Here is a 21,101-nt window from a genome sequence, read left to right as displayed (position 1 = left end):
TTATTCCTTCTAGACTCATCAAACAACTGGGGGAACGTGGCAAAAGTACAGAGAGCTGATATGATAGAAGCAAGTGGGAGAGAGCAGCCCACCCTATCTCAAGGACAATTCCAAGGATAATTCCAGCTTCAAGTGACAGTGTTAAGTTGTGGGTGAACATATCAGACGACACAGCAATTCTTCAGACAGCTCTTGTTTATTCACAGGCCGGAACAGAACTGAACTGAAGGGTTCAGTCAACCTGCTTATATAGAGCTCAACTACAACGCAACAGTAACAACTTTCTGTAACTATCCAATCACTGAACATCACTTTCAATTCCTTATTTGCAAATGTGGACCTGAGTGAAAACTATCTACAGTATCCTCCTGCTGGCCCAGGGTGAGAACTTCAGTACATAACAGACAGAGTTGGGAAAGAGGCAACTCTTTCCTTGTCCTCCACAGTCCTGTTGAGCTTCATCAAGCAAACATGTTATGATTAGATGAGGGGTGGCCAATACAGTTCCATCCAGGTGTTGTTGAACTATAATTCTCATCAGTCCCATCCAGAATTGCCCGGAGTCAGGGATGATGTGAGTTGTTATCCAACAACATCTGGAAGACACCCTTAAAACAGACCAGCTACCTTCCTAGATAGACAGACACACACACACACACACACACACACACACACACACACACACCACAGAGTAAGGAAGCATTAAGTACTGCACAGTTATTTCAAGGACTACTGGCCTTTCAGAAAACTAAAGCTATTGGATAGAAATCAAAACTTCAAGGCAATAAAACAGAACGAGACCCCTTTGTCTTAAGCATGAAAGTATACTGCTACAACTAGTAAAGCCCCACTGGATTTAATAAAGAACTGCCTTTGGCATATGCTAAATATTCTTTTGACACCCGCCATATATACAACAACAAAGCTGACCTTACCTCAAGTAATCTATGACCAGAGATTCCATAGTTAGGAATTAAAAGTCTGCTTTATAACATAAACCAAAAGACTGACAGCAGGAAATTGTGCCTTTGGGTTAAAGTTCTCTAAAATATACATCAGAAACTTGCAATTAATACGAAAAAGAGGCAAGCGGAATAGACCAGAACAGGTGCTTAGATTACTAGAGAGAAATGCCTACCTCAAGAGCTTCTGTTCTAAGGCTAGTGGCCAAACCAGCCAATAATGGCTTGAGGACAAGAAATAAAAATGAAAGTACTGTCCAGCTTCATTAACTTTCTAGCTTTGGGGAAGCCAGACAGACCACTTGGGTTTCCTGCTATTGGAGGTCTATGATTAGGGTTATAAAAATCAGCACATATATCCATTCTCTGGGATAGACATGGGAGGCAAGGAAATGAGCAAGCCGCTTTGACCTCTGGGGTGGGATAAACAGCTAGAAGCTCGCCCTTTCTTCCCCAGAAAATGGCAAGATGTCGGCTGAGAAGGGCAAGGTGCCTTGTCTAAAGTCATAAGTAGGTTGGTTGACAGTGCCCAGTTTCTTCCCTTTTCCCAGTTACCAAGGAGTGGTGGTGGTAGCAACTACTGAATAGTAGGAAAACAAGGAAGGGGCGTAAGAGGCTTTCCTGAGCCCCCTTCTCCACAGGGAATGACCTATCAACACAGAATGCATGCATACATCAAAGGGGTTTCTATTGTTTTTGTTTTTTTGCATCTGCTTTGGTGTATAAGCGCTCAAAATAAATCTCACCCTCAACATTTCCAAAGAAACAAGCAAGAATAATGCAGAATTTGGTGCTGTAGTAGCCTATGTCTTTGGGGGAATGAGCAGTATATCATTTCCCCACTGGGTCCATTCATGGTACACAGGCAGCTTGGGTAAATTCAAAATTAACAAGTATATTGAAAGCAATTGGATGGTTCATTTGATTTCTCAGAAAACCCCCACTGCAGCAGTATCTTCAAATGTGAACTCCTTTCAGAAGTCCCTTGTTTACCTGAGGCAAAAAAATGAGTCAAAATGAAGTAATTAAATATAGATTTTTTTTCATCTCAGAAAGCTAAAAAGCTAACACCATGTTGCTGGGGGGAGGGGTGGAATATAAGAGTGTTCACAGCTCCCAATACCTGTTACAGGCAAAATAAGCCAGCAGAAGGTATATCTGTAACACTGACTATAAAAATTCAGCTACTGGAGCTAAATTCTCCTTTGTGGCTGGATGATACACAAGCGTGAAAGCGTTCTGTGTTGAAGAGTATATTTGACATCTGGATTACATGAGGATAGGAGCAGTGAAAGTGTCTCTTCTGCTTCAATAGCTGGGACAGGCACCAAAAAATCACGCCTGAAACTTTCACACAGGAATTTAAACAATGCCAACGTCCAAGGTTTTGAACTCTTTATGCCAAAGGGCTGAGAGACAGATGGATCGGTGACATTTTAAGGTTGGGTAACTCACGAAGTTCTAAAGCACAAAAGCATTAGCATAACAACTGAAAGCAGATAGCCTGCAATTTCTACTGGTTTGCAATATTAATTTCTCTCTCATGCAGTTAATGAGATATTGGCTACTAAAGTTGCATCCAGTATGAGTAGAAAGGTGGGGGCACAATGCTCTTTCATGGCTACCATTCATTAGAGAAGAATGTAAGAACATAAGATGGGTATGCTAGATCAGACCATCTAGTATAGCATCCATTGTTAGAAACTCAGATATATCAACTAGGCACCAGATATATAAGCTAGGCTCTTATAACCAAGATTACAGATGCCAAAATAGAATGTCTGGTTGCCATTTTGGGGTAAGACAGCTGGAAAGTCTTATTTTTCAAATGATGGACTGACTGTGATTGATTTTCACTTAAACCTCTGGCTAGTTCAAATGACAACCTTGAGCTAGGATAAGAACTAAGAAGAAAAGTCATTTGATCCAGGCATAGTCCATATATATATATATATATATATATATTTGCTTTCGTAGATTTTCACGGGTACAGGAATGCAGGTTTTGGTGTCCTCGGGTGTCTTCCCGTGTAAAAGTTGGGGTGTCTAGGCGACGTTTCGACGAGGTCTCACTCGTCATCTTCAGGCTGGTGCTTTCGGCTTCTTGTTACTGGAACAGAGCAGGATCTCAGTGTTTGAGTTCCTATAAATACTGTTGAAGGTGTGGTGTATAGCCTCCCATGTTCTGGGCAGAGAGGAGGTTCCCAGGCTAGTGTGCCTTTTCTTCTTTTGTTCCTTAATTACTTGAGGGATATCTTGAGTGATTTCTGTTGAACTCAAAAAGGGTCTTGCCAGAATGTGAGGCATAGAGGGGGTGTTAAGGTTGGAACTTAACTGGTTAAGAAGTTCCCAGGATGCCTCAATTCTGACGTCAGCTTGTAGAAGCTGGGAGGAGTCTGGGAGGAGTTTTCTGTTCTGTTCCCCTCTGGTCGTTGAGGGAGAAAGATGTAGCCGGTAATGGCTGAAAGGAGCCCAGGAGATCCCTGGGGGAATGTCGGAATAAAGAGCTGAAATGGACAAACCTCGGACTCTGTGTTTGTTTAGAAGCTAAGTGAAGGACGTGACAGTTTCATCACCGCTGTGCGTATCTCTGCTAAGGCGTGACTGAAGAGCTGCTGGAGACGGAGCAGAGTCTCGCAGGGAAGTGTGTGGGCGGCCATGCGTAGCTAATTGAGGACCAATAAATCAATTAGCGGGGCCCCAAAATACCAATTTCGCCACAGGTTATGGGTAATTACCGCTTGTAAAACTGTCACAAGAGGCTGCCGGAATGCGTCTGAAGTCTGCGGTCGAAGGCAGAGAAATACGGCAGGAGTTTGGCGGAGTTTTTTTTTGCCTGGTGTTAAAAGGCAAGGAGAGCTGCGGAGTTTAAAAGCAGCTGGCTGAAAGACACAAAGTGGCTGCCTGTGTTGCTGAGGAAACGTTTCTCCACGGAAGGGAGAGCCAGAGGAGCTGAAACTGGTCCGTAAGTACAGCTTGGGGCCCCTTGGGAGAACGGAAGAGGATGGCAGGCTGCCAGGTCTTGGAGGACATTCCATGCTCACTTTAAGAAGCTGGGCAAACTGGCTGCTGATTTGAAGTCTACTGTTCTGGGTGTCAGGAAGCCAGAGGCCACTTGGCTAGTGCTCCAGGGAGTTTTGTGAGGCTGGAAGCGGAAAGCAAGGGCTGGGAAATGGCTGCTTCAGAACAAGAAGGCAAGATGGCGCTGACCACCTTCGTGAGAGCCGGTGCACAGCTGGGAAGGGCTGTGGGCCCCAGAGGGGGGGCGAAAGGGCTATCTGGGATTGTGCTGCATTTGCTGGGAAGCTTCAGCAAAAGGCCAAAGCCCTGTACAAAAGCCTAAAAAGGCTGGAGCCCCTGTCCCTGATGCTTTAGCCACAAGGAGTGCTGCTGAGCAGGTCGGGGGGGCGGACTTTTCCAAAGGCACGTTCAAAAGTTTTCCACTGTACGTGCTGGAATGAAGTGGAGGTTCAGAGGGGGCGGAGCTGGCAAGGAGTGCTTTTCCGGAAGAAGGAGAAGGAGGCCAGCGGGAGGAGCCCAAGCAGTGATTTTCCACTGGAGTTCGTCTTTGCTACGTGTACAATTTGACGGGACGCTTGCGACGCTGTTGCCCCCACCGGAGCAGAGGGGCAAGACAGGATGTTGCCAAGGTCAGCCAGCTGGGTTTCCAAGGGAACCAGTCTGGGAGAAGAAGACCAGCGTGGGAACGCAAGGGAAAGACGTGTCTCGGACGCTGGGGAGGGTTGTTTTCTCATCACTGCGTCTATGGCAACTGTGCAGAACAACTCCAGCCAGGACACAGTGACACGCTGGGTGTTTTGGTTTCTGCTATCAGGCAGCACCTGATAGGCAAACTGCGGAACTGCAGGGCTGTTTAGACAGGAACAATTGTTTAGCAGACGGAATGAAAAAGTCGGTTTCTGCTTTGGCTAACGTGTTTTTCTCCATTACAGGAGGAGCCAGAGATCTACGTTGTGCCGGGACTGAATTGTTGTCGGTTATCTGTATCTGCTCTAATGACGCAGGGGTTCAAAAATGTGCTTTGAAAATGATACCTGTTCCATTTTCAGAGGGGGGCGACAACGGATCAACATGGCGAAGAGCAAGAACACTTTCTTTGTTCTGGAGACACCTCTGGAGGGTGGTGGGAAGGTTCCCAAAGATGTGCAAAAGTTGCACAGGTGCACAAAAGGGTACAAACTCCGGAAATGTGGGAGGTCCCAAGGGTGCAGGGCATGCAAAGGTACTTGGTTTTCCCGGGTTTTTGGGAGGGTAGCCAAGGAAGCTTTTGAGCTTGTTCACACACAGATCTGTCAGGACCCATGAGGTATGAGAGTCTGGGTGGGGCCAGGTATGTGCCATTGCTGACAGATGGCCACAGCCAGGTTGGCTGGTGTCTCTCTCTCAAATCACAGGGGGAGGCGGCGCAACTGATCAAGGATTGGGTTGCGGAGGTGGAACTAAGGTTTTCCACCAAGGTGCAAGGGTTCAAGAGCAACCGAGGGTCACAGTTTACTGGGTCTGCTCTGGAGGAATTTTTTCAAGGAAAAGGGAATACGTCACCAGGTGACGGGTGCAAAGTCTTCTCAAGCGAGAAGGGAGGCTGTGGCTGAGCCCGGTGACGGGGATCAGGTCCAGAATCAGGGTTCAAAACCCGGTGATGGGGACCAAGTCCAGGGTCAGGGTTCAGGGCAGGTTTGGGCATCTCCAAGGGTTGTGAAAGGAGTGTCCAGGTGTGAGGCTTCATCTCCGGTAATGGAGAAAGCTCACAAACAGGGTGTCAAGTCAGAGGGGGAAGAGTCTGACGGAGAAGACACAACTGCTGGCCCTAAAGGGTCAGTAGGGTATCAGATCACAGGTGCGTGAAAAAGTGTCGCACAGTGTGATTCTGGGAATGTTGAAGGGGTTCAACAGGTGCCTGGGAAAGATGCCGGGAAGTGGCACAAGGAGAAGGGGAAGGTGTTGAACTCAAAAAGGGTCTTGCCAGAATGTGAGGCATAGAGGGGGTGTTAAGGTTGGAACTTAACTGGTTAAGAAGTTCCCAGGATGCCTCAATTCTGACGTCAGCTTGTAGAAGCTGGGAGGAGTCTGGGAGGAGTTTTCTGTTCTGTTCCCCTCTGGTCGTTGAGGGAGAAAGACGTGGCCGGTAATGGCTGAAAGGAGCCCAGGAGATCCCTGGGGGAATGTCGGAATAAAGAGCTGAAATGGACAAACCTCGGACTCTGTGTTTGTTTAGAAGCTAAGTGAAGGACGTGACAGTTTCATCACCGCTGTGCGTATCTCTGCTAAGGCGTGACTGAAGAGCTGCTGGAGACGGAGCAGAGTCTCGCAGGGAAGTGTGTGGGCGGCCATGCGTAGCTAATTGAGGACCAATAAATCAATTAGCGGGGCCCCAAAATACCAATAAGCCACAATTTCTTGAGTGATATCCTGAATCCCACTTAGGTGGGTCATTAGGTGTGGATTAGTTGCTCAAGCCTTTGTGTCTTGAACTCTTGAACTTTGTGAAGAGTTTTTCTGAGAAGATGGCTGTACTGCATTTGGTTGTGCTCTGGCTTGGCTTCGTGTATAGGGGCGAGCTGTGGTTTTGTGGCCTGTGCCAGCCAGATCTGTGTAGGGGTTGCGGGGGGGTGCAGCATCCGGAGGTGCCACCATGGTTTGGCTACTGGATGGTGTCTGTAATTTATCTGTGGAGAGGGTCTGGGTTTGGGTCTGGTGTGGTTGATTGGTGATGGCGTTCTGTGTGCCTCTGGATCTGGAATGCCGTCAAAAAAGAAGAAAAAACTTCCTCTCTTTTCCAACACATGAAAGAAACAGGACACGAAATTAATTTTGCAGATTCCAAATTGCTCTTTAACATGGAACATCACCACAAGAGAATAATCATGGAAGCCATCGAGATAGAGAAACACCCTCACAACATGAACAAGCGTGACGACACATCCCGCTTGCCAGACATCTGGAAATTAGCCCTCCCCACAAAATCTGACACCAGATCCAGAGGCACACAGAACGCCATCACCAATCAACCACACCAGACCCAAACCCAGACCCTCTCCACAGATAAATTACAGACACCATCCAGTAGCCAAACCATGGTGGCACCTCCGGATGCTGCACCCCCCCGCAACCCCTACACAGATCTGGCTGGCACAGGCCACAAAACCACAGCTCGCCCCTATACACGAAGCCAAGCCAGAGCACAACCAAATGCAGTACAGCCAGGCATCTTCAGTTGGTCACAAGTGGCTGATAGCCAGGTACAAAATGCGCCTGGCTAATTTTGAACACTGACAGCATCCTGTTCCCAGCACCCTGCTCACCTGCATTTCCCACCAAGTGATATTCAGAGGCACCTGCACTGTGGGAGATACAGAATATGGAATATGCTTACACAAGGAAACATTGTTTAAGGGGTTACCCTATGGCTGATTCACACCACTGAGCTTTATCCATCAGATCATGTAACTTTTTCTTTACAGCTCACCCCATGTACTACTCAGTTCACATTATTTTTTCTTCACAGGTATGGCTGTGTGTTCTTATACAGATGGTGGAAGGGCACCGGCAGCGGGAGGCCTCATTAGGGAAAGCGCGCCTCGGTTTAAGAACGGTTTTGGTTTAAGAACAGACTTCTGGAACAGATTAAGTTCATAATCCGAGGTACCACTGTATTTGGGTACAATAAGGTTGGTTGATTCAGACTCTTCTGCTATCCAGAACTGCCATATATTATTTGTTTGTCCTATGTGTGTGTCCAGAGTGACTGGGGAAACCCAGCCTGATGGGCAGGGTATAAATAATAAATTATTATTATAAATTATTATATGTATTTTTTCCAGGGGAAGTTTCCCTGAGGCAAAAGAACAAGGGGGGAAACCAGACAATTTTTGGACCTGCCCTATTGAGTCTTAACATTAATCACTAATCTTCATTATTTTCCATTGTGATGTTCTGCTAAAGAAAGCCCACTCACATTCATCATGCTTTACACGTGCGGTGAAGAATTTGAAAATAAGCTTCTATTCAAATGTGTTTCTTGCACAATAACTTGAACTACAGAACAACTCTATTTAACAATTGAGAAAGAGAAACAAACATCTTAGGGCTGCAATCAGAAATTGGTTTAGTTCCAATGTGCATAAATATTATGGCAGAAAAAAAGGGGAAGAGAGAAGTGCATTTGTTTAAATCAAATGGACCAAATCAATACCTACTCCACATCTACTTCTTGAGGATCAATCACGTCAAGGATAAATCTACAATTCAGGCAAAGCAGCATTTAGTTTTAATCTAACTTAGTCTCATTAACTTTGTAAGCTTTGGCCCCATTGACTTTTTGTGTTCTTAGAGTAAATGACAAAACACACTTCCTTACGCCAGAATGTTCTTGTAAAGCATCTTTGTTTATGTCCATGTGGTCCTTTAATGTATTGATTTTTCATCAGGTGATTTAATACAAAAACAATGGCGCAAATTAAGTTCCTTTCAAACAGCTTCACTAACCTGACTGGGACCAAGTAAGCAGCACAGAATTTTCAAAACACTCTACTCTTTTATTGTTAAACTCCTACACATATTGTCTATCCTTAATATATACCATAACATGCACCTAGTTTTTGGAGGAGGAAAACAAGAAAAAAAATATTCTGAATCCCAGAAGCCAGAACAGCAAGAGGAATCGCTGCATGGCGATCCCTCTTTCTGTCTTGCCTTATGGGATAGCCGCATGCAGCCTCTCCTGGGCAGCGGGAGGAAGGCTCCCCCAAGAGTCGCACTCCCTTTAAAGAGCCGCACACATGCTCCAAGTGGCTCTTTAAAGGGAGCGCTGAGCAGAGACTCCCACCTGCATTCACTCCATAAGACGCACACACATTTCCCCTTACTTTTTAGGAGAGGAAAAGTGTGTCTTATAGAGCAAAAAATATGGTACTTTGAAGCTTCAAAGCATATACATTTCAGTAATCCTTGAGTGGCATCCAGACTTTTTGAAGTGTTTGCAAATGGAGAATCTTTAGGCACAAAATGCACCTGGCTCCCTGCTAATTTTGAACCCTGTGTGGAACGCCCTCCCATCAGATGTCAAAGAGATAAAGAACTACACAAATTTTAGAAGACATCTGAAGGCAGTCCTGTATCGGGTAATTTTTAATTTCTGTATCATGTTTTTATATGTACTGGAAGCAGCCTAGAGTGAAGAGGGGTGTTGTTGTTGTTGTTGTTGTTGTTGTTGTTGTTGTTGTTGTTGTTGTTGTTATAAAAATGGTTGTAAACTGCCACGAAGAAGTTTGGTCAGCTGCGAAGTCCATAGTTAGTGAAGTGTAGGTAGGTTCCCACGAGGCAAGACACAATCATAACAGCAAGAACTTTTACTGAACTAACAGAACTGGACAACAGGGGCAAAGCAACTGCTTATATACATTTATGAAGGCCTGGGACACTCCCACTCCCAACGTGATTGGCTGTCTAAACTTCCAAGCTGCGAATCATGACTCAGAGTTTAAAGGCCAATGGCAGAGGCCCAAATCCTGAAATGTTCTGTGATTGGATATCATGTATCGAATCAGAACACAGGGGCTGAGAATCCTTAGTCCAGACTCAAGCTCAGGCAGACACAGACCACTGAATATATAATAGTTAGGACTTGCCTGGGATCATGACGCTTTGGGACAGAGAGGCATGGAGTCCAGGCTCCATTAATACAACAACAATGGACAACATTGATATTGATAAGTGAAAAGGAGGCCACCACAGAAGACGGGGCACTGCCAGGAAATATGATTAACTCCCCTCACTTCCTACAATGTGGGGACCACAATAGTAATAATCACAGCACTTCCCCATGTGTTTGTATTTTTCTTGTGTCTTTCTTTCTCCAAGTTGTGCCAGACTCCCAGCATCTTCTTGATCATATCGCTTCCATCATCAAGGGCTTCCCTGAAGAAGAATAAATTTAGCTGCATGGCAGTATGAGATACTTTCACTTTATTTCCAGCAGACATTAGGCCTATTGGGCATCCAATACTCTGATATGATCAGAATTGTGTGAGATTGCTAGAAGTATTTCCTCTGTTGTGTCTCCCCTGTGTCTGATCACACTAGTTTCCATATGAAGATCTCTTGTGGGGAGTCTGCTGTACTTGTGCCCCCCCCCAATTCCAAACACTGCACGATCAGGGTTTCAAATTGTACAGGGAGCTTCCCCAGGTACCGCTGACTCATAACTGCAAACATTTGTCCTCCAGCACATGAAGGGTGCTTGGGCAAGGAAGAGGGATACAGTGGTACCTTGGGTTACATGCGCTTCAGGTTACATACGCTTCAGGTTACACACTCCGCTAATCTAGAAATAGTGCTTCAGGTTAAGAACTTTGCTTCAGGATAAGAACAGAAATCGGGCTCTGGCGGCGCGGCAGCAGCAGGAGGCCCCATTAGCTAAAGTGGTGCTTCAGGTTAAGAACAGTTTCAGGTTAAGTATGGACCTCCGGAACGAATTAAGTACTTAACCTGAGGTACCACTGTACAGCAGAAAGGGGTGAGGAAGCAAGCTCATCCCTGCTCTCCCTTGTCCAGTTCTAATCATGTGGTAGAACTGAATGCCAAAATGGAGCAATTAAATCCTTGGATGTGAAACCAAGGTTCTGTACCAATATGTAGACCAATATTGATTCTTCTGTGAGATCCTAATACACACATACTGAAGATTACCTCTGAAGCAAAAGTTCAATTCAGATAGCAAAAGATATCAAAATCTGCCCCTTGATTTGGAAATCAGGAACACCCTGGACGTTTTTACAACCCCTCCTTCTCTGTCATCTTCCCTGTTATGCATAATTACCTTCTGCCTCTGCATGTTTTGTGAGTTTTTGTATCTGGATCAGGCTATCTGTGATTTAGTACTGCAAGCTAAGAATTGCCTGCAAACCATCAATGGAAACCAGCTCTGGAAGAAGGTGGCAAATCATGGTTTGGAAGGCTTTGAATCACGTCCAAAATACACAGCAGCTCACCTATGATGGCATGGAAGAACAGAACACAGCATTGGCATTAACATCATCTAAATAACTAACTTCCACCAGCAAGTATTCCCTTAGGCAATTATGAGCCTACTGCAGGCAGTTTACATAGCACTTTGGTCCAACTATTTTCAGACTCGATTAGCATCACAGCATAACATTAGTGACACAACATTAGTAACATTCATTTCATAAGGAACAAATCGTTATACAACATGTAGTGTAATTAATGTTAGAAATAAAAATAAATGCCAGGAGGAACCAACAGTTGGGAGTGAGAATGTTGAAAGGGAATGTTCTCAAAAACTATGAACCCCATACTCTAATTTTACAGAAGCCATAAAGCATTTTTAAATGCTAAAAATGATTCACTCAAAACTATATAAAGAGAACAAGAAAAGGCAGGAAATAATTAGTGAATGCGCTATACAGAGCCAAAAATGAAAATAAGTACACAATAAATACAAAACTAAAAAACAAAAATATGGATATGGATTATGGTAATATTAAACCAGATTAAAAAATCACAACATATCAAGGCATGTTCTTAAAAATAACCTTGCATGAAAGTATTTATTCTTGCTTCAGCAGAATCCCATCAAACTCAATGGAGTTACTCCAGAGTAATTAATTGGAGTACATTGTGTTAATGAGATATATTTTTCCCTGCTCAGAAATTGCTAGTACTTGTACAATATTGCTGCAATTTGCTTGTGATGGTTTCAAGGGTGCTTAGATTCTGCAACTGAATATATATTCAGTTCAACAGTGCCTTACAAGCTCGTATTAACATAAGATACATTATGTTTTCTTTTCTGAGGACACAAAAAGTAAAGCAAATGGAGCCAGTGTAATACAGTGGGCAGAAAAGGACTTAGAGCTGAGCTATATATATCCATCACCATGAAACTTACTGAATGATGACTGTGAGTCAATTACTCTCTTTCAGACTAACCTATCTCACAAGTCAGATCCCTTGCAGTTTATTTGCACCTCTCCCAGATAATGGATAAAATGGAGGCATATACTGTATGCTGCTTTGACCTCCCTGAATGAAGGTGGTCTTGAAATGGAATACACAGTAATTCTTAGTAACTGAACAATATTCTTTAGTAACTGTGCAAGATGGTAATAATTAAATGGAAGTCAGTTCATACAACAGGTTGAAACTTAGAAAGCCTCCCAAAAGCAGGCTGATTCAGAACAAGGTGAGCCACAAACTCAATGGCTCAATTCAAAACATAGCTTTCTATGAAGGGAATGTACCATGGTAAGCTCTACCCACAGTTAACTAACAAACTAGGATGTGAAACTACAGTTTGATACAGGTGGGTTTGAACTAACACAGGACAGAACAAGCCAAGTTTCCAACATTCAAAGGTTATGAGATATTGCAGTGTGTTCATACCAGAAACTTACCGTAACTTCCTTTCCTCTGCTGCAAAGGCAGAGATAACGAGTGAAAGTTATAAGAATGCACCAAATTGTCCTCATAATACTAAACTATGGTTTAGTATTATGAGTCTATGCTTTTCCATTCATCTGAAACAGATCAATGTGTGTTGGAGCATTACTTTACTACCCCATATGCCCCAAATCGTCACTATGCAAATAAATTCTTAAACGGAACTAAAGCTTCAATCCTAAACACATTAAAAGGGAGCAATGTTACAAGCAAGACCAGAGTAAATTAAGCCAGCATAAAGTACACCAGATCCAAACTCTATTCAGGAGCAGGGTTGTGGATGGCTGAGGCAGCCTAAACCTAAACAAGCCTTTGAAAGAGTGTTTGAGTTGCACCACCTGTTTTGCTGGCTTAGTTTCTGCCTGTTTGCCAGGTGACATGACTGAGCTGAATCAGTTTTGGATCCCCCCTCTGGCCACGCCCCTGCCACACCCCTTTTTCAGGTTTACACTGGCTTAAGGTCCACAAGGCTGACCTCAGACAGCTGGGATGGGAAAAATACACCCAGGTATCTCTAACTGAGCCAAATACAGGGAGTTAACAGGATCCTGCTGACCCAGCTGCAGCTCCACTGGATCCAGATCCTAATTCCGCTTATCCCAGAAGATCTTGTAGCAAGGTCAGCTTTCATGAGGGTAAACCTTTACAACAGGTACTTGGCTCCTATGAGATATAGGTCTGCTTTCATAGATTACTACTATTATGATGGATGGAAAGATAGCAGTTCACCATCTGAACCCATCCCATGTAAGATGAGCCTTACAACTTAACTGCAATTTACTCATGGAGGTGAACAACTTCAATAGAATTCAGTAATAGGTGCGAAAATGATTGCAGCCTCAGCAGGTCAACCCAATTATCTTGGCTTTGATGATGGGCATTCGTAAACGTCACACAGGAACTGTGCAAAACTCTACCCAGATTTCTATTCATCTTCTGTCCTGGTCTTCTAGGAATTACACTGTGCAGTCCTATGCATCTTTACTCAGAAGTAAGCCCCTCTAAGTTCAATGGGGCTTTCCCCCTTGTAAGTTGTTAAAGATTGCAGCCAAACCAGAGTGGGGTTTTTTTTGTTTGTTTTTTAAAAACTTATATCCCAAAGTTGCTTACAACAATAAAATATACATTAAAATGAAACCAAATCCTCAAAATGCATTAAACCACCATCAAAAGAAACAACCAACATAATGCAGAAAAAAAATCCAAAATCAATAAAAGCAACAACTCCAAAAACCAAGTGAGCATACGGTAAAAGGAAAATTGGCCTAAACATATTCATAATGGGTGGTAGTCAATGAAATTTTATTCAGAGTAGACCTATTGACATTAGAACACAACTAAATGTAAAGACAGCACTGTATTGAGTAGTTTTTAATGTCTGATATTTTATTATGTTTTAATATGTACTAGAAGCTGCCCAGAGTAACTGAGGAAACCCACCCAGATGGGCGGGATATAAATAATAAAATTGTTGTTAAATTAAGTCCATTAATTTCAATGGGTCTACTCAAAAGGTCTTCAGCTAAAGGTCTTCCTAGAGTATCACATTACCTGTATGGCCAAACACCTAAAACATATTAAGTGTCAATGTTTGGTGAATTTCAACCAGGAAAGCATTCCACAGAGCAGGGTAAGAAAACAGAATACAAAGATGTATTTTGGTACATCAACCATAACTTTCATTACTACATGAATTTCTCTAGTTCTTTTATATAGCAATCTCTATAAAAGGCATATAAAAAGACATTTACCTATTTGTTCTCCTTGTTCTTGCGAATCACACATATTATCTCGCTGATTAAGCTGGCATTTATCACATTTTCCAGAACTCCAACATTTCATTTCAGAAAAGGATAAATTATCCTTGCAGAAATTACCTTTCAAATGAACAACTTTTTATAGTTTCTCAAAAGCAGTCTCCATCTCTGAATGTCCTAGGAGTAATAAAGATAAGCTGTGTCCTTCACATGCAAAAAGCCCTATCTCTTCAGTGTAGCTCACTTGTTTTGATGGGAAAGGATTTCTCATTCTAATAACTATAAATCATATCTTTAAAAAAAACACCAAAAACCAAATGAACTATAAATGGAAATTAATTAAAAGTGTAGTTAAGTGCAACAGCACACAAATCTCAGCAATTGGTATTCAGAGGTGGTGGAACATAGTCATTGTGGTGAGTAGTTATTGCCATTATTATTATTATTATTATTATTATTATTATTATTACTACCACCCTTAGGTAATCTTGTCTAATCCTCTTTTAAAGCTATCCAAGTTGGTGTCCATCTCTTCAATTTGAGAGAGTTAAACTCCATAGTTTAACTATGCAATGAGTGAAGAAGTGTTTCCTTTTATCTGTTCTGAATCATCTAATGTTTGGCTTCATTGGGTGACCTAAATTCTGATGCTATGTGGGGATGGATAGTTTCCACACTTTTGTCAAACTACGTACAATCTTGACACCTCTACCCATTTTAAAAAACAAAAAAGCCCTAATTGTTGTAACCTTCCCTCAAAGTTGACATAGCCCCCTGATCATCTGGGTTGTCCTTTTCCGAACCAATAGCCAGTCTTAGTGGCTGATCTTAGGGACAGGATACATATTTTTCATAGAAAAGCAGCAATTTCACCTTTGAGTCATTTGAAAGCCCTCAAGTTGATGCCATCTGGGATCGGTGATTTGTCAATAAGACCTAGAACTTCATCTTCTCACCACAATCTGCCTCAGCTCCTCAGACTACCTTCCTGAGAAAGTTATTTCAAACACTGGAATCTGCCCTTCATCTCCAAATCTGAAGACAGTTGCAAAGAATTAACTCAGCTTCTCTGCAATCTCCTTTGCCTCCTTTAGCACACCTTTCACTTTCTTGTCATCCAAACATCAATCCTCCTCCTTGATTATTCTCCTATTTCTAATATATTTAAAGATATTTTTTTTTTTTGCTAATGGTCTTTATGCTTTCAGTAATGTGCTCCTTGAATCTTTTTGTTTGTTTTTGCACCTGTGAGTACACATGAGGTCTTCCTTGATGCTCACAGAGTCCCCTCCCTCCATCAAAATTGTTCTTCAAAGGAGTATTCCATTATAGCCAATTGAATAGGCTGCAATGTGTGCTTGGTTGCAGTGGGTGTGGTGGCCATTATAGTTTCTGTCCTTAGCAGATATGCCCACAGGCCAAAAGAGGATGCTGATTCCTGCCTTACTATCTCCTTGCACTGCATTTCTTGTGTTCTCTTTTTTTGTTCTCCCCATTTGGACAATATTTCCATTTTCTGAAGGAAGTCTTCTTGCCTCTAATAGCTTCTTTGACACATTAAATTAACTATCCTTCCTGATCTGCAGCATACATTCAAGCTGAGCTTTCATTATTGTGAAAGAGAACGTATTACTGAATACCGTAATTTCATGGTATAATTCTGAATTGCCTGGTGCATTCATCATGATCACAGTTCTTGCACCTCAACTGGGTACACCTTTGGTCAAATTCCTGCAAGCTACCTTACTCCAGAATGTTTCTGACTTTCAAGATCTTGCCCCCAGTTAGATGGGGGAAGAAATATGGAGAAAGGAACGATAAATGGAGATTACAACAGATACTATAGAAAATACATTGTGTGGATTTAAGCAACTGGTATGAGATACTTTGGATATTTGTGGTCAAATGGTGGAGAACTTAATGGCCCATGGAAGTATCTAGTAAAATTAGGATGAACAGATTATCAGAAAATGCTCCATCTATTGAGTGGCTAGCCTACTCAACCTGAATGGCACAGGTTTGACCTATGACATTCAGCAAGTAGATTTCCTTCCTGCAACCAACAATAAAATCATGGTATCTTACAGTAATAACTCTAACTTCCTCACATGCAGTCAATGCAGAGCTACTCTTTCCCACCTAGTCACAAGTATTTAAAAATAAAAATAAAAATTTAATGCTGCATTTCAATTAATAGCTCTCATTTGCAAGCCCTGCACGGTGCTTTGAAGTCCCAACTTCAGAACTTCAAAGCACCCTGTCGCCTGACATTATTGTGACATCAGGTGATGGACAGGTGGGCAGCCTCACCCATGAGGCTATGCTTCAATAAAGATCTGCCTGCAGTGCCAAAAACAGGTTCTGCACCCCTGATTTACAACAAAGCAGCTCCACTAACAGCTGAAACCTAATGAAAGAATATGTGCCAATGTTTCCATTTTCAGCCTCAAAAAGAAAATCATTCATGCTTTCCATTCACTCAGACCCTTACTAATAAGCAAGACCCAATCATTCATCTATGGTATAAAAGCCTGAGATGGCCAGCAGTTATTCCTTTCATATTATACCCATTTCTAGAGGGTTAGCCAACAATCTGGGTTAGTCTGCAGCAGCAAAAGCAGTGAATGGTCTTGGGCACCTGATGTCATCATAAATTGATCGATTGACTATAAATCTATTGGCTTTCACGTTGTGGGACCTGTGAGAGCTACAGCAAAACTTTTCCTTTCTGTGTCTTAAATGTGCCCAGCACAATGGCCTCCCCTGCGTCTAAGCCAGGAGCCAAAGTAAACAAGGAAATCCAAAGTAAGGGATGTAAGGAAAGAAAATTCAAAGAGCAGCAGTTCGCGGTACCCCCCCCAAAAAAAAAACCCCTTGGAGATCAACAGGTTCATACTGTGACATGAGGGGGGGGACCCCCACTGGAAACAAAGCTGCATTTCAGTCACAAGGTGCTTTTCGACTGACATTTGGCTTTCTTTTGACAGCCACGAGACCATTTAGGACACACACACACACCCCAAAAAGACCTTCCGAAATCCACAGCTATATAGGTAGGTTGTGCGCGTTTCGTAAAGCGGGGAGAGATGAAACGCAGGCAAAATGCCATTTTCAACCCAAGACGCGCTCGAGGAGCAGACAACCGCGCCATCCCGTCGATAGGCAGGTGCGCAACGGGAAAGCGAAACCTCCAAGCAGCGCGGCGTTGCGCCTTGCATTAAAGCAGAGGGAAACTGCCTCCTGGTCCTTGCCTCCTCCCTCCAAACTTTTACCGGGCAGTGGGGATCCGGCCTCCCCTCCGTCTCCACTTCCCAGGGGGTCGAACCCTTCCATCCAGGCGCCCCTTGATTTCGCTGCGCCCCCCATGCCACGCCGGGGGTCGAGGAGGAAGAAGGAAGTGGTTGCCTGCACATCCCGAACCTCCCTGCCCAGTTCCCAGGGAAAAGAAGATCTTAGCACAGAAAGAGAGAGAGAGGCTGGCAAAGCTAGGCGAGGAGCGAAGAGACGCCGTGCCTGGGAATGGGAATCACTCACCGCGCGCCCGCTTGCCCTGAACCCGGCGGGAGCAGCGCCCTTTGGAGCAGCCGAGAGAGCCCTCTGGAGCTCGGCGGGGAACTTCATCAGCTGCCCTTCCCCGGAGCCGGGGGGTCTTTTGCTGCCGGCGCCGGTTCCCCTTTGGCGCGCCGCTCTCCGCGCTGGCTCGTAGGCTCCACCAGTCATAAACAGCAGCAGCAGCAGCCTCCGCCGCGGAGAAGGAGGACGCACGCAGGACCAGGGCGATGCCACTGCTGCTGCTGCTCCTCTGCTCCACCCTGCTCGGCAGCTGAGCTGGGACCGTCACCCAGCAGCCAGGATGGAAGCAGGAGGCGCTGCGCGGCTGCACCAGGGGCGCCCACAGGGTCCTAGCGCTAGGATGGCGCATATCCGAATGGGTGCGTGGGTGGGGGATGGAGGGAAAAGGTCGCACGCGCACATACATTGTCAGAGAATCATAGAACTGGAGAGTGGCGAGGGAACCCGAGGGTCATCTAGTCCAACCCCCGGCAGTGCAGCAATCTCAACAAATCATACATGACAGATGCTTAAAACCTCCAAGGAAGGAGAGTCCAACACCTCTCGAGGGGGTCTGTTTCACTGTCGAACAGTTCTTACTGTTAGAAAGTTCTTCCTGATGTTCAGGACTGGTTCAGGTCCTTGCCTCCAGAGCAGGAGAAAACGAGTTTGCAGCACCCTCCATGTGAGCGCCGTTTAGATAATTGAAGATTGCTATCATATCTCATCTCAGTCACCTGTTTTCTAGGCTAAACATACCCAACTCCCTCATAAAGCTTGGTTTCCAGACCCTTTATCATCCTCCTCTGCACACATTCCAGCTTGTCAATATCCTTCTTTACTTGTGGTACACAGAACCATGGGCGTAGCTAGGATTTTTGTGGTGGTGGGGCAGCCAAAGTTGTTGAGCCCCCCTGCCCCCCCCCCCCACATCCATGCACAGAACTGGACACAGGTGTGGTCTGACCAAGGCAGAATAAAGCAGGACTATTCATTCGCTTGATAGGCACACTATATTTCTGTAGATGCAGCCTAAACTAAGATTAACCTTTTTTGCTGCTGCATCACACTGGTCACTCATGTTAAGACCCCTATATCCTTTTCACATGTACTGCTGGCAAGACAGTTGCCCCCCATCTTACATTAGTGCAGCTAGTTCTTCCTGCCTAAGTGCAGAACCTTACATTTGTCCTTATTGAAATTCATTTTCTTAGTTTGTTCCCAGTTCTCCAATCTGTTAAGGTAATCTTGCATCCCAGTTCTTTTCTTTGGCAGCATTGACTACTTGTCCCTGTTTGGTGTCATCTGCAAATTTGATGGGTATTCTCTTGATACCTTCATCCAAGTCATTTACAAGGATGTTGAAGAAACTGTTAGTGAGCAATTTGAGGGTTTCATACCTGCTGTGTACAATGGTACCTTGGTTGTCAAGCAGCTTGGCTCCTGAACAAATTGGCTCCCGAACACTGCAAACCTGGAAGTGAGTGTTCTGGTTTGCAAATGTTTTTCAGAAGCTGAACATCCAATGTGGCTTACGCAGCTTCTGATTGAGTGCAGGAAGCTCCTGCAGCCAATCGTAAGCCGCGCCTTGGTTTTCGAATGGTTTTGGGAGTCGAACGGACTCCCAGAATGGATTAAGTTCGAGAACCAAGGTACCACTGTATTCATTTGAAGGCAAAGCCATATCAGAAGCTGAGGCTTTGCCACAATAGAACAGAACCTATCTGAACAGGAAGTGAAATATACTCTGAGTCCTGTAGTGATTTCATGCTCTTTATTGCAGCTTGTAAAACAGTGATTGAATTGCCCCCCAAACCTCAGGCTTTTATATACATTATTTACACAATGAGTCCCGTCTGATTGGCTGATTCTGCTTCCCTCCTGGAGCCTGATTGGTCTTCTCCTGCAAGCCAATCAGTTGTTGTATTCTAGGATCCTACTTGCCTTTTGTTGTAGGATCCAAGGTTAGTACATAACAGGAAGCTTTCTAGGTTTGTTGTTGGTTGTTTGTTGTTTATCACATTTATGTCTCACTTTTCCTCCATGGAGCTTAAGGTGGCCCACATGGTTCGTTTCATCCCCATTTTGTCCCCACAACAAACCTGCAAGGTAGGTTAAGCTGAGAAGCAAGCAGTGTCTGGCCCAAGGTCACCCAGTGAGAGCTTCGTGGCCGAGTGGGTATTTGAACCCAGGTCTCCTATGTCCTAGCCTGGCACTCTAACTGCTATGCCACACTGGTGGCTTTGAGCCAGTCGTATCCTTTCATCCTTTCACCACCCTGAGCAACCTGACATCTGAAAACTTGATAAAATATGTGGTGGATAAATGATCTGTGCAGACATGCAACATGGACAGTGCAGGTGCAAAGGGAGTCAGGATCCAGCTGCAGCTGTTCTGCCCCACTCACTGAGTCCAACCTTCTCACATGCCCGAACTCTATCCACAGAAACCCTTTTCAAAGACGAGGGGCAGAGCCTATTGTCACCAGTATGCCCATACTTGTGTGTGAACACAAATGTTTCTGGGACACATCATGAAAGGGCTAGAGAGGCCTACAGACATAGCATCAATGCATGTAAGCACAAGCCATGTGGACCTTAGCTTTAATTTTTGTAGAGGGCAGATTGTAGATACATAGGATGGCTTCCTGAGTTGTCATATATGTGTACAAGCTTTGGTGTCGAGGGGAATATTTCATTACGAGTATATTTTAACGATCAAATATCTTATTCAAACCCAACTGAAAATAAAAGCTGTTGCCTTCTAGCTGAACTCCAGTCCACAAAAGCCTATCAGGATTTTGTATAGTTTTTGTTTTTATTATTTCACATTTATAACCACCCTTCCTCCCCAAAGGGAGCCCAGGGCAATGCACCTTAATAAAATTACATAAAAGCAATTTAAAACAGCACTAGAAGATATAGCAAGACAGCAGTTAAAACCATCAGTGTAAAAACTTCACAAAACTATTAGTCACAAGCCAGTATAAACAAGAAATGGTTACATTTAATGTAGCACAAAGTTAAAGTTAAAATTTATGCAGAATCAATGTAGTGACCATTCACAAGAGTGGTAACTAGCGACCTGAAATTGGTAGGAATAGTTTTGCAATTGAGTGCTAGTTAAAGTATCATTGTTCAATAGATAGTGGGTACCAGACACCCCTAAATTCTAAGGTCCAGTAGGGCTTAGAATTTAATCAAGGTAAATGTTAAAATATAAGCCAGGCCAGTTTCCTGATCAGGAGATGAGCCATTTAGAGAACAAGGGGAAGGTAATGAGCCATTAGGAAAGACAACTGGGGTGGGGGGATGGCATTTGCCAAATGGCAAATGGGAGAGGCCCCTCCA

General features: G+C 44.0%; 1 protein-coding gene across 1 annotated transcript in view; it reads right to left on the bottom strand.

Annotated features, from left to right (window-relative positions):
* SPSB4 (splA/ryanodine receptor domain and SOCS box containing 4) overlaps positions 1–18,009 on the bottom strand; it is a 190,387-nt gene extending 172,378 nt beyond the window's left edge. Inside the window, exon 1 of the mRNA XM_077929942.1 lies at positions 17,734–18,009. The gene's annotated coding sequence lies outside the window, so the exon portion shown is untranslated. The remainder of the gene's footprint in view (positions 1–17,733) is intronic.
* Between the last annotated feature and the right edge of the window lie 3,092 nt (positions 18,010–21,101).

Source organism: Podarcis muralis, chromosome 6 (genome assembly GCF_964188315.1).
Source record: "Podarcis muralis chromosome 6, rPodMur119.hap1.1, whole genome shotgun sequence".
Lineage (NCBI taxonomy): Eukaryota > Metazoa > Chordata > Lepidosauria > Squamata > Lacertidae > Podarcis > Podarcis muralis.
Note: the sequence above shows the minus strand (reverse complement) of the source record. Positions and strands in the feature narration are given on the sequence as shown.